Source organism: Rhinoderma darwinii, chromosome 13 (genome assembly GCF_050947455.1).
Source record: "Rhinoderma darwinii isolate aRhiDar2 chromosome 13, aRhiDar2.hap1, whole genome shotgun sequence".
In the NCBI taxonomy this organism is placed as follows: domain Eukaryota; kingdom Metazoa; phylum Chordata; class Amphibia; order Anura; family Rhinodermatidae; genus Rhinoderma; species Rhinoderma darwinii.
The window spans coordinates 8,078,096-8,092,662 of NC_134699.1; the positions used below are offsets into that span (position 1 = coordinate 8,078,096).

The 14,567-nt window shown below is 42.9% G+C and overlaps 1 protein-coding gene across 1 annotated transcript in view; it reads left to right on the forward strand.

The window, feature by feature from the left end:
- Window positions 1–14,567, forward strand: part of OPRL1 (opioid related nociceptin receptor 1) — a 238,810-nt gene that overhangs the window by 95,599 nt on the left and 128,644 nt on the right. Inside the window, exon 6 of the mRNA XM_075846564.1 lies at window positions 14,026–14,100. The gene's annotated coding sequence lies outside the window, so the exon portion shown is untranslated. The remainder of the gene's footprint in view (window positions 1–14,025; window positions 14,101–14,567) is intronic.

A 14,567-nucleotide genomic window follows, 5' to 3' on the forward strand; every position in this document is an offset into this window, starting at 1 on the left:
ACAATAGTAGAATTGCTGTTTTTTAGTCACCACGCCACTTAAAAATAGAATAAAAACTGATCAAAAAGTCACATGCACCCCATGAAAACTACAATGAATTCCTCAAGGGGTCTATATTCCAAAATTGGGTCACTTTTGGGGGGTTTCCACTGTTATAGCACGACAAGACCCCTTCAAACCTGACATGGTGCCTAATAAAAAGTAGGCCTCAAAATCCTCTAGGTGCTCCTTTGCTTCGGAGGCCGGTGCTTCAGTCCATTACCGCACTAGGGCAACATGTGGGATATTTCTCAATAAATATTGAGTTGCGGTTCTCTGGTCAAACCTTCTGTTTTACAGGAAAAAATGGAATAGAAAGGATTTTCTGACAAAAGAAATGTCAATTTCACCTCTACTCTGCTCTAAATTCCTGGGAAACACCTAAAGGGTTCATAAACTTTCTAAATGCTGTTGTGAATACTTTGAGGGGCCTAGTTTCTAAAATGGGGTGTTTGGGGGTGTCTAATATATGGGCCCCTCAAAGCAACTTCAGAACTGAATAAATGAAGCAATACTTCGCTTCTTACATTATACTGATAATGAGCCGTGCCCACCCCGAGATGACCCCAGTTTTGACCGTTGGTCTAATAGGGGTCTCCGTTTATACAATTTCAGTGCCTGGTTTTCCCAAGCATACACCCCTGTGTATTTCTATTGATGAGTCCTTGGTAGATTTTAAAGGGAGGCTTCAATTCCGCCAGTACCTGCTGAGTAAGAGGGCAAGGTATGGCGTGAAGATGTATAAGCTGTGCGAGAGTGCATCAGGGTATACCTACAAATTTAGGATATATGAAGGGAAGGACACCAGTATTCAGCCCTCCGAATGCCCCCCTTACTGGGAGTTAATGCAAAAATTGTGTGGGATTTGGTGCACCCACTGCTGGATCAGGGTCACCACCTCTACCTGGATAATTTTTATACCAGCGTCCCGCTCTTTAACTGCCTCGCTTCCAGAAGTCATGCGGCACTGCTAGAAGAAATCTGAGAGGCCTCCCGAAAACTCTGCAGGGCAAACACTCAGAAGGGGTGAGAGCAGGGCACAATCTAGCAGCAACATATTGTGTGTCAAGTACAAGACAAGAGACATGCCACACCCATGTACCTGTACGAGGTACCAGTACAGAGACCCCCAAACCAGACTGCATCCTGGACTACAATAGGTACATGGGAGGGGTGGACTTGTCAGATTAAGTCCTGAAGCCCTACAGCGCCATGCGGTGTGGTATAAGAAGCTGGCCGGGCACATCATACAGATGGCATTGTACAACGCGTACGTGCTACATCGATGTACAGGCCAGAGGGGAACTTTCCTGAAATTTCAAGAGGTGGTTATCAAGAAACTAATTTTTAGGGACCAAGAAGCGGGGCCACACGCATCGTACCAGGACAACACTTTCCAGGAGAAGTTCCCCAAACTGGCAAGAAAGGAAAAAGTCGAGGTACAAAGTCTGCTATAAGAGGGGGATAAGGAAGGACACAATATATCAATGTGACACGTGTCACGAAAAACTAAGACTCCGTATGAAAGAGTGCTTCAAAATGTATCATACATCCCTTGATTTTTAATCTACCCCAGTTTTACTTACCCTGATGCACTCCGCACAGCTTATCCCCCCTCGTCTTTCCCCTCTGGGCCCTGCTGTGTGCCCAGGCAGCTGATAACAGCCACATGTAGGGTATTGCTATACCCGTGGGAACACACATTACAGTTTATAGGGTGTATGTCTCCGGTCAAAATGCTCACTACACCTCTAGATGAATGCCTTAAGGGGTGTAGTTTTTAAAACGGGGTCACTTCTCGTCGGTTTCAACTGTACTGGTACCTCAGGGGCCTCTGCATACATGACCTAACACCAGAAAATCCCCAGTAGGCCAAATGGGAGTCCTTTCCTTCTGAGACCTCCCATGGGCCCAAACGGCAGTTTATCACCACAAATGGGGTATTTCTGCACTCGGGACAAATTGGGCAACAAAATGGGGTATTTTATTTCTTGTGAAAATAAGAAATTTTATCAAAAATAACGACTTATTGGAAAAAAGGCATTTTTTAAATTTCACAGCCCAATTCAAATACGTGCTGTGAAAAAACTGTGTGGTCAAAATGGTAACCACAACCAAAAATTAATTCCCTGAGGGGTGTAGTTTCCAAAATGGCGTCACTTTTGGGGGATTCCTACTGTTTTGGCACCTCAACACCTCTTCAAACCTGGTATGCTGCCTAAAATATATTCTAATAAAAGAGAGGTCCCAAAATGCACTAGGTCCTTCTTTGCTGCTGGGGCTTGTGTTTTAGTCCACGAGCGCACTAGAGCCACATGTGGGACATTTCTAAAAACGTCAGAATCTTGACAATACATATTTAGTAGTGTTTCTCTGGTAAAACCTTCTGTGTTACAGAAAAAAAAATGGAATACAATTGAAAAAAACTTTCTAAATGCTGTTTTGAATATTTTGAGGGGTCTAGTTTTTAAAATGCATTGTTTTATGGAGGTTAAAGCCACTTCAGAACTTAACAGGTATCTTGAAAAAAAGGCTTTTGAAATTTTCTTAAAAATATGAGAAATTGCTGTTTATGTTCTAAGCCTTGTAACGTGCAAGAAAAATAAAAGAAGGTTCAAAAAAACCAATCTAAGGCTGGGTTCACATGAGAACATTAACGTCCGTAATGGACGGACGTACTTCGGCCGGAAGTCCCGGACCGATCTCAGTGCAGGGAGCCGGGCTCCTAGCATCATAGTTATGTACGATGCTAGGAGTCCCTGCCTCTGCAGGACAATTGTCCCGTACTGTAATCATGTTTTCAGTACGGGACAGTAGTTCCACGGAGAGGCAGGGACTCCTAGCGTCGTACATAACTACGATGCTAGGAGCCCGGCTCCCTGCACTGAGTTCGGTCCGGGACTTCCGGCCGAAATACGTCTGTCCATTACGGACGTTAATGTGCTCGTGTGAACCCAGCCTAAAGTAGACATATGGGAAATGTGAACTAGTAACTATTTTGGGGGGTATAACCATCTGTTTTACAAGCAGATGCATTTAAATTCAGAAAAAAGCTAGTTTTATCAAAATTTTCTCTTTTTTTTTTTGCAATTTTTCACAAATATACTCTGAATATATCGAACAAATTTGACCACTAACATAAAGCCCAATGTGTCACGAGAAAACAATCTCAGAATCGCTTAGATAGGTTTAAGCATTCCGAAGTTATTACCACATAAAGTGAAACATGTCAGATTTCAAAAATGGGCTCTGAGCCTTAAGGCCAAAACAAGGCTGCGTCCTTAAGGTGTTAAAGGGAATGTGTCGCTAGAATTTGTAATTTTTTTTCCCAGTTGAACAATTAGTATTAAAGTGATTACACATTGTTTTAATTTTTTCACAAGTCAGGAAATATTATAAATTAGATTCTAATTTATAACATTTCCATGTGCTGGGCACTAGAGGGAGCAATTCCCAAAATTGCAGCATGGTCACTGTGGTAAAGCAACCTCATTGATTTATGCTGCAAATTTGGGGTGGACACACTCTCTCGTGTCCTCACACAATCCCCCCCCCCTCCCTTATTCTGGCTAGTGCCAGGTGAAGGAGGGGTTTGAATCTTCAACCCTCCTACACTGTGTGCCGCCATTTTCTGAGCGACTGCACAGTGTAGGAGGATTAGTTACAGGGCTCAGCAGACAGTATAACACGAACACAATACACACATCACATACACGAACATAAATTACCGGCTCCTGCCGCCTCTGCTGGTCTACGCTCCGTGCACCTTCGCTTCCTTGGACATATGGCCAGGGCCGGAAGTAGTCATCTTACTGTCCAGCAGCGGCTTCCCGTCCACATGAAAATGGCGCCGGAATTTGCTCTGCAAACTAGCTTCGTTTTGGTCTGTGTGGGAGCGGCACATGAGCCGTTCCCACACAGACGGCGTACGCTATAGTGAATGGAACGGCTCCCGTTCGCATTCTCTATGGGGTTGTATGGTGCCGTATTACATCTCTGTATGTGTCGTTAATCGATACATACAGAGATGGAAAAAAAAATGGCAGCCCCCATAGAGAAGTAAAAGTATGAATACAGTAAAAAGTAGAACATGAGAACATAAATAAACAAAATTGATGTTAACATATTAAAATCAATATAATAATAAAACAAAAATCATGAGACCTTCCCATTAAGGCCCAAACTAGGCTGCGTCCTTAAGGGGTTGGAAAGAAAATTGTTTAGAATAATTGTTTAGTGTCCGAGTAAAACAGAATGCCCCTTCTTTGTTGTGGGCTCCAGACTGGCTGCTTCCACATAGTGAAGGTAAATGTGTGTGACTTTGTGCCAGTCATGCTGTTATAACGCAACTCCAATAATCTTACTATATAGGGGGAAGTTACCAAGACTGCGTTTTATTCTCTGGTGTTAAACAGAAGCCTGCTGGAGTAAGATGCGCTCATTTTATTGCATGCCTCTCAATAAATTTGGCGCTGTTTGGGGGGGTTTATAGGCCTACAAATGGTAGGGGCCCAGGACAATTGCCCTTTTTACCTTTTTCTATGGTCCTGTCAGGTAAGTGCAGTTCCGGCTGGATATGGGCCCAGTAAGCAAGGTGTCCCTTTGCGAATTTAAAAGAAAACAAGCCGTGATTCCTAATGTCTACTTGTTGCTTGTAATAGATTGAGCTACTTATTCCCAGTGCGTCGCAACCTAGTATTGGCACACCAGTAAAGGGTTTTATAGAGCACCAAAACAGCAGTTCCCTATGGCGAGCCCCTCGTGCTCAGCACATCAATGGGCCCACATGCTGTTCTTGCACAGGGGCCCTAAGTTTTCTGTGTCCTCTGCTAATGCTAAACATATGCGCAATGATAAAGGTTAGAGATCTAAGTATCGTTTTGTTTAGAGGTTGTACAGAATTAATATAACCTCTAAATACTTCCTGTTAGGGCATACTTGAGTAATTACTATTAATGTGAGGCACCCGGAGGTTCAGAATTCATCACATCGTGTGCCTCACATCAGAAAATGGAAGCTTTTTTTTATTATTATTGTTATGGCTAAGTATCGTTTTGGTATCGAGAATCGCAATATTGCACGAAGTATCGGTATGGAAGTCCAAATTCTGGTATCGTGACAACCCTGGTTCTGCTAATGGTTCCATTGAATGTCCTTTTTATGGGCTACTTTTCGTTTCAATAGTTTTTTATTAGTTTTAACATGAAAACAGAACAGCATTTCGCAATTAAACTTTGCGATATTATTGGTACAATTGGTACAATCAATCATCTCTTCATACAAAGCAAGAATTGAGGTAATCGTGACTGGAGAGATGACATTGTGTCGTAACATAAAAAAAGAACAGAGAAAGGATAAAACCAGCAAAGAAGAACAGAAAAGCCACAAATATCGTCCTGATAAATATTAATGTTCCCTATTGGGGGAGACAATGACCTTGAGGCCAATTGCACCTTCATGTTATGCAATGTAATACACACTGGTTGACCATGGATTCCATATTGCTGTGAATTTGTGGAACGAGGAGTTACCCAAGGAGATGATTTTTTCATATGCATATGTCGTGTTAATGAGTATGATCACTTCTCCTAGCGTAGGAGCAGCAGTTTCCTTCCAATGGCGGGTTACCACCAATTTGGCCACGACTAGGATTTTGCAAATCAGGCATCTTAATGCTATGGGTATTGCCTCCATTTCTATAAACAACAGGGCCGTCTGAGGGGATTGTGCAATTCTACATCTAGAGACTATGGATACAAGATCAAAAATCTGAGACCAGAACGGAAGCAGCGTGGGGCATGACCACAGCGTATGGTAAAGAGTACCGATATGGCCACATCCTCTCCAGCATAGTGGAGATGTCTCAGGGAACATCCTGTGTAGTCTATCCGGGGTGTAGTACCACCTTAATGAGGTCTTTATAGCAGCTTCTACGTGTTGGATACAGGGTAATGCTTTGTAAATTAATCTAAATGCAGATATCCATGTTTCTTCTGAGAATGAGCAGTTCAGCTCTCTTTCCCAGAGCCGCATATGGTGTGTTTTGGAAAAAAGTGTGTGTGAATGTAGTAAATTATACACAAATCTCAGGCCCTTGCTGCGTTTAGAGAGATACCCAAATATTTTAAAAAGACATACAGCATCAAAGTTGTTATATTTCGCTGTACAGTCTCTGATCTGGAGATATTTAAAGAAATCTGTGATAGGAATAGAGTATTGAGCCACAAGATGTTCAAAGCTCACCAAGTAATTATCCTTAAATAACTGAGATACATTAGTAATGCCTTTTAGGGACCATGAAGATAGTGATAAGTTGGGAACAATCAGTGAAAAAATATCAATAGGAATGTATGATTTTAATAGTGGGAGTTTTTCAGTAGATGTGCGATGTAAGTATGACCAACACTGTAGGGTCGCCTTGGTTAGTGGAGATATTGTGCAGATCTGTGGGGTATCCCAGAAGGACAGAAACAAGGCGGTTTTTAGGCTTATCGGGGACATGTATGATGATTCAATTTGAAGCCAATGGATATCTTGATTACCATGCCACCAATCCATAGTCTGTGCCACTAGGGTGGCAATATAGTAGCTATGTATATCTGGGACACTCAGTCCACCTAACTTTTTGTCACGGGATAATATATGTCTGGAAGTTCTAGGTTTACCTCCAGCCCAAACAAATCGAGATAATGTTTTTTGTGCCATCGCAAAGAATTTGGAGGGCAAGCTAATTGGAAGGGTACGGAATAGGTATAATAGCCTGGGTAAAAGGAGCATTTTGTACGCCGCTATACGTCCTATCCATGACGTGTCGTGTTGGAGGAGTCTATCAGATTCTGCATGAATGGAATGAAGTAGGGGTTCGTAGTTGGCCTTGTATAGGTCACGGAAGGAGGGAGAGATGGTAATGCCTAAGTATTGAATGCCATCTAGTCTCCAATCAAATGGATATTTTGACTTCAGAAAAAACAACGTGTCAGAATCTAAGTGTAAGGGTAGCATCTGGGATTTTAGGGTGTTTAGTTTGTAATAGGAAAGTTTGCCAAAGGATTTAATGACATCCATAACCGATTCAAGTGAGCTAACAGGCTGAGAAAGGGACAAAATGATATCATCCGCATACAATGAGATGGTATGGATTTTGTTACCAATTTTTATCCCCTGAATAAGGCTATGTTGTTTAATGTGTTGGGCCAGGGGCTCCATAGAGAGAATGAATATTATTGGGGACAAGGGGCAGCCCTGACGGGTTCCGTTAGAGATATCAAAATCCCGAGAAAGGACCCCATTGGTGTACACTCTGGCAGATGGAGCAGAATACAGAGCCTGAATAGCAGTCAGGATGTCCCCCTCCAACCCCATTGTCTGTAGGGTCGAAAAGGCATATGTCCAATTGATACGGTCAAACGCCTTTTCTGCATCTAATGCTAATAGCGTTGCCCGCTCTTTCGTTGACTCCAGATGATGTATTATATTCAAGATTCTACGGGTGTTGTCGGATGCTTGTCTGCCTTTGATAAAACCTACTTGGTCACTGCTTATCAGGGTGGCCAATATTGGGGTGAGTCTATTAACTATCAGTTTTGCATAAAGTTTAAGATCAGCATTGAGCAATGAAATAGGCCGGAAGTTTTGAGGTGTGTCAGTAGTTTTCCCTGGTTTAGGTAGTGTGACAATTAATGCCGCTTGGTTTTCTCTAGGGAATGAACCTCCGATCATGGCTTGCTGGAAAAATTTATTCAAATATGGTACCAGTAGGGACGTAAAATTTTTATAATATAGGGTAGTGAGACCGTCAGGACCCGGAGCTTTCCCTTGTGGAAGGGATTGTATGACTTTTACAATTTCCATTTCGGTGATAGGGGCGTTTAGTGTCTGAAGTTGTTCTGGAGTGAGACTAGGCAGTGAAGCAGATTGTAGGAATTTTTGTATCTCAGGCGGGTTTGGCCGTTCGACAAAGGGATCATCTCTAATATTATACAAGGATGAGTAGTATTTACGGAACTGCTCAGCTATGTCTCTAGGGTCTGCAATTTTAGTTTGAGATTGTGGATTCCGAAGATACGGAATTCTGGATTTCTGGTGCTGGAGTTTGAGGCGCGTTGCTAAAAGTTTCCCTGCCTTATTATTTTGTGAATAGTATTTCGCTTTGGTTTTTCTAAGGGATTTTTCGTATTCTGACAATAGACACATTCTGAGACGTTGTCTTAGAAGGAGGAGCTGAGACGCTTGGTCATCTGAGGGAGCAACTTTGTTTTTTGCATCTAGGCATCGGATTTCCTCTGTCAGGCCTAATACCTCTGCTACCTTTTGTTTCTTAACCATATGACCCAGTCTGATAAAGGTACCTCTAATATAGGCCTTATGGGCGTTCCATAGCGCTGCAATCCCGATATCTGCTGTGTCATTAATAGCAAAATATTCCGTCAGATCAGTTTCTATGGTTTTTCTATGTGTGGGATGTGAGAGGAGAAAGGGACTAGCCCTCCACAGGTATGTAGGCGGGGTATTATGTGTTTCTTTGAGAGTCAGGGTGAGAGGAGCGTGGTCCGTCCAGCAGACGTCTCCAATAGACGTGGATTCCGTTAGGAAAACAGATTCTTTGTCTACCAGAAACATGTCTATTCTGGCATAACTATTGTGTACCTGGGAATGGTGAGTAAAGTCTCTCTCTGTGCTGTGATGCATGCGCCAAATGTCATATATTTCCTCCTTCCAGAACAAATCACCTATGGTGACATGAGAATATCGAGACTGCGAAGTGGAGTCCAACTCCGCATCCATTACAGCGTTGAAGTCCCCACACAGGATCAGTCTACCTTGTTTATGTTTAGAAATTAGGCGTGTAATCTTGTGGAAGAACTTCAATTGGTGACGATTAGGGGCGTATATTGTAACTATCGTGTATTGGGCATTGTTAATAGAACACTTTAGGATAATATATCGGCCATTAGGGTCAGTTAATAGATCATACATTTGAAAAGCGACCGTGTTTTTCACAGCCAACAACACACCTCTAGTTTTGGATGAGTGATGGGATTGAAACACGTGTGGAAATGCAGGATGTTTCAGGCGAATTGCATCCTTTTCTAATAAATGCGTCTCTTGCACGCAGAGGACGTCACAGGAAGTTTTAAGGGCTTCTTTCCAGATAGTCGAGCGTTTATATGGATTATTCAAGCCATTAACGTTAATGGACGTAAATTTAAGCGCCATGACTATATAGGGTGTGTTGTTGCTTGCGGACACATGAAATTAACCGTGCATCAAGATGGATGAATAGGATTACAAACCAATGCATTACAGATATCATCAAGAAGAAGGCATTATAGAAAAACATATAGCTACCTCGACAGATCTGCAGATATATGTGGCAAAACAGAACAAACAAAAACAAAAGAAAAATATACATTAATGGAAGTGTGTCTGAACACCGGTTGTGTTCAAGACAATAATGGGGGAAATCAGTCATCTTGAAAAACCGGTACAGTGGACTGCACTGCATCCTAGTAAGTGAACCACCTCAGCGTCGTGGACGATTACGTGACCGGACCATTTGCCACTCCTGTGCAACAGGCGGTGGAACAGCTTTCGGAGTATCCTCCATCCGTGCGACCCGAATATCCCACAGCAGCAGGAGAGAAATGCCATCTTGTACGGATCTAATGATGTGTAAGGAGTCGTTCCTGTGGACGAGCAGGCGTACAGGAAATCCCCATCTGTAGAGAATTTTGTTATCTCGAAGTGCAGAAGTGATTGGCGCGAATTGCCTCCGAAGTTGCAACGTGGCCGCTGAAAGATCTGCATATACGGAGACCATCCGAAATTGCGCGGGGAACTCTTCCTTCTTCCTAGATGCAGACATGAAAGAGTCCTTAATGTGGTAGAAGTGAAAGCGGGCTAGCACATCTCGCGGTATATTTTCGGACATATGTTTTGGCTTTGGAAGCCTATGTGCTCTATCAATGATAAGGTCCCTTGGGGAGCAGTCGGGTATCAGAGCTTTTATGAAATCCTGTATATAAAGGGTTAAATCTTTGGTGGCAATGTCCTCCGGGACCCCTCTGAATTTCACATTGTTCCGGCGTGATCTGTCTTCCAAATCAGCTACCTTAGCTTGTAAATGAGAGAGGTCCGTCTCAAGATCATAATGGGCATCGATAAGCTCGTTATGGGATGTAGTGAGCACCCCCATTTTCGACTCCACATGCTGAACTCTTTCCTCTACCACCTGAAGTGAGTCAGCTAATGGTTTAAGTAGCTGGGCAAACCCAGAATGTATGGATTGCTGTAGGGCCTGCAACATGTGTTTAAGCGTTTGCTCAGTAATGGGGTCGGTGGAGGAGGGTACATTAGCAAGCGTGTCTCCCTTTGTCAAATGGTCAGGAGTTACATCAATATTATGTCCTACCTGGCCCTTGTCGCCGCGAGGAGGAGATGGGGCCCATGTTACAGGGCGTCTGGAGCTGCAAGGAGAGGAGGGCTGTGATGATGTGCCTCGTGTCGCTAGGCCAAGATGGCGGCCCCTGAGGTCCGCGGCAGAGATATCTGCCTGAGTGAGCTGCGTCGGTTTCTGCGGGCTTGCTGTTGCTCCCGTCGCTGGCAGAGCAGGGACTGAGCTGCTGCGTCGAGGAGGAGCAGAGGTGATGGATGATGGTGAGCCCGGGTCGGATGTCAGGGATCCTGCGCGCGGGCTTCCTCCGGCGCCATCTTGTTCTGCTGGGCGGCTATGAGGTGAGTAGAAATCCGGGATTTTGGCCGGTTTGGCCGCCGCTTTGTGTTTCTTTGGCATCTTGGCGGTAGTGGGGTATATTCCTGGGCACAGGTGGTCGTCAGCAGGTTGTTTTGCGGTGGAACGGCGGTGGTATGTCGCTGTGAGCCGCTATGCAGTTAGGAGCCGAGCTCTCAAGCAGCCATTCACTCCGGCAGCCAAGCCACGCCCCCCTATGGGCTACTTTTCAAACCAATTTGACCTGCTATACTTCACTGCAAAAAAGGTGCAATTTATATATGTAGCAATTGTATTGAGCTCCTTCTGCCCTGCATTCTGTGCTTGTACTTTAGTGTAGATAACCGGACACACCCTGCAGCACCAGCTGCGCTTCTGAAATACTCTGTGCACTCTTCAGAAGTCTCATATGTTTAAGACCAACCAATTGACCATTTTAATTGACTTGTCCAGGTAATAATTTTCAGCATGTACAAACACTTGAGCCTATCGATATTGAGTACACTGAAGAAATAGCAGTGATGGTTTACATTTTTAGATGGTGACGCACAAAAAGACGCGAGGGCTTAGAAGAAAAAATAAGACAATTAAACAAGTACATGTCAGAAGAGTACAAACTTATTACTTGGCTCCGTATTCGGGAGGAGTTTGAAAGGATTCTATAGAAGAGAGTGGACCTTTAGCCATAACATTATGCGGGCATAGGAAACCATTAAAGGGGTTGCCTGCGTAGACCATGATCGTTCAAATTAGCCATAATATCGATCAAAGTCCATGAACTTAGATGTGATCGATATTATGGGTGATCCTCTGTGTAAAGGTGGTTTTACACAGACAGATATCGCCCATAGTTACGTTAGATCAGCGCTTGTTTCTCCACCTTAAAATGGAGCAATGCTCGATTACTATGGGGACAGGTTGCTACGATCGCTCGTCCCCATGCATTTGTGACATGTCGGCAGCACATCTTGTTTACACAATATTTCTTGCTGCATAAAAGAAGTGTTTTCTCGTTTGTCGGCTGATCGTTGCCCTGTTTACACAGGGCAATAATTGTGAACGAGCGCTCGTATGAACGCTCGTTAACCCAATCATTGGATGGTGTAAAACGGCCTTTAGACACACACGGGACCCGCTCTCATGAGTCGTTCGTTCAGCTGAAATGGCTCATAGCAAACGATACAGCTTCCATGTAAAGAGGATCCATAGAAGCTGTGTCGGAAAAACGTAGTTTTTAAAAAGAGTTGGGCTGTAAAAATTGATTAAACAAAAATTATGGTTTTTTTTCTAACCTTTTCACAAGGGGTAGTAGGAGAAAAGACACCACACAATTTGTTATTCAATTTGCCTGAACATACGCTGGAGCTCAGGAGTGAAAGAGCACCATGCGCATTTGAGGCCTAATTTGGTGATTTAACACAGCAGTTACCCCCTTTTAGAAACTACACCCGTCATGGCATTTATCAAGGGGTGTAGTGAGCATTCTGACCCCACAAGTGTTTTACAGAAATTAATGCACAGCGGATGGTGCAAAGAGAAAATTGCAATTTTTCCCCAGACATGCTATTTCAGTGCACAATATGTTGAGCCGAGCTTCTGCCACTAGAGGCATCCCATAAGTTGTTAAGCAGGTACTACCAGATATGGAAATGCCATATATATGGATGTAAACTGCTGTTTGGACACACTGCCCGGCTCAGAAGGGAGGCAGCGCCATTTGGCTTTTGGAGCGCAGGTTTTGCTTGGTAGTAGTTTTGTTTGTGTTTTACTGGTATTTCAATTTATAATGTGGGGGCATGTGTAAGCATCCGGGTATGATAATGGGGTAAATAATGAATAGCAATAATACATAGAAGTGTGGTACCCTTTGAAGCAATCTCTTATGCACAGGCCAGTGTCACAATGATAAATATACTTTCTTATCCCCCTTTTGGAACACACTGCTGCTTTTTTTTTAATTTATTTTTTTAATCTTTCCCTTCTTTGCGTTTTGGGGAACTTCACTGGGAGAGTGTTTCCCCGGTACAATACGGTTGCCCTCGCTTCCAGTGGATGTTTGGACCCTCCCCTTCCCGGTACACACATATTAGTGCCTTGATCACCATTTCTTAAAAGCAAAGGAATGTTCCCCTCTGGCTGGCACATTGTGACGTTTTTTCATCCCTGTGTTAAAGAAGACCTGTCACTAGGTCCTGAACCATCAGTCTCCCATTACTACCGCTGTCTCTTGGACTCCAGCGGTGCTTTTGCTTTATTTCTAGGCCCCCTCGTTAATGAGATATGTCCCACTAGTTGTTGCGGTGGTCAATGCAAGCGCTTTTCCATAGGTGGAGCTACCTCACAGCCTCTGACGCTGACACGACACCACGCTGAGCTAAGGCAGTATGTGTAAAGCAGCCTCACACTGATGGGACAGCGTCAGAGGCTGTGAGGTAGCTCTACATCAGGAGAATCGCTTGCGTTGACGCCATATTGGCTAGCCAGCAATTAATTCGCATATTTGGCACCAAAATAATTGGGGGACATATCTCTGGAATGGGGGGGAGGCTAGAAAAAAACACAGCTGAAATCCGGGAGACAGCGGTAGTAAGGGGAGACTGATGGTTCACTTTTTAGGACCTAGTGACAGGTCATCTTTAATAAAGCCATAACTTTCTTTATTTTCTCATTGACGGAGCTGTGTGAGGGCTTGTTTATTGCTTGACAAGCTGGGATTTTAATTAATACAAGTTTTTTGGTTTATGCAACTTTTTGATCTCTCTTTATTTCATTTTTTGGTGAGGCAAAATGACCAAAACCAGCAATTCTGCCTTTTTTTTTAATTTATATTTTTTTACAGCGTCCTCCGTGCACTATAATTGACTTGTTAACTTTTATTCTGCAGAGAGTGAATGTGAAGAATTATTAGTCCCCAACTTTGCATCAAAATTAAGGTTCTGCTTGTTCTTAAAGTATCTGCTGTTCCAGTGCTATGCTAATGACTACATGAAGTCCTAGATGTAAAATATTTTTATCCATTCCTATTCTTACTGTATATACACACACAAATCAAACCCGAAAGAGGACATTTTAGATTTGCTTCACTGCCTTTAATTCTAAAATATACCTAATTAACTTTTTGGTTCAGTCTTCCCTCATACACCGCTTTGTATCCATCATCCAATGTATATGTCTTGATTTCACTGCTATCTTTAGAATGAGCACAGTCCATATAATTGAGCAAATGAGTCTAAATGTCACTTACTTTTGTTTTACAGCTTCGTGAACATTGACTATACATCACCACCAATAAAAGAAGCGTAAAAGACGACACTTACTCCATATCAGACAATGTAAGATAAAAAGTAATGTATTTAAAGGATCGTGACCTTTAATATAATTACAGTACAGTGATTGTTATCAACAGTGAGATAATAACAAAGTATATAGTAACTCGATAAACAATGAAAAGATTGCACTGAACTCTAGATAAATATGGTGCTAATGGCAAAGAAATCACCACTTCACTCATCAGAACAATGCACCTGACAAATACATTAGCACCAGAAGATGTGCGGGTCAAATATGTTTTTCTGTGTCTCAACTATTATCATGTAGCAAAGGAAGATGAAACCTAAAGTAAAGGTTCTTATTTTTGGAAACACAAACAACTAATGTTCACATGGACGGTGATGCAAATATTCCCAACTTCAATGGTGAGTACAAATTTTCGTTATAATGAGAGACTATTTATTTGATCACCCATTGCTGAAACACTACTATAACACTGATACCTGTGGTCAAGAACTATTATTAGAAA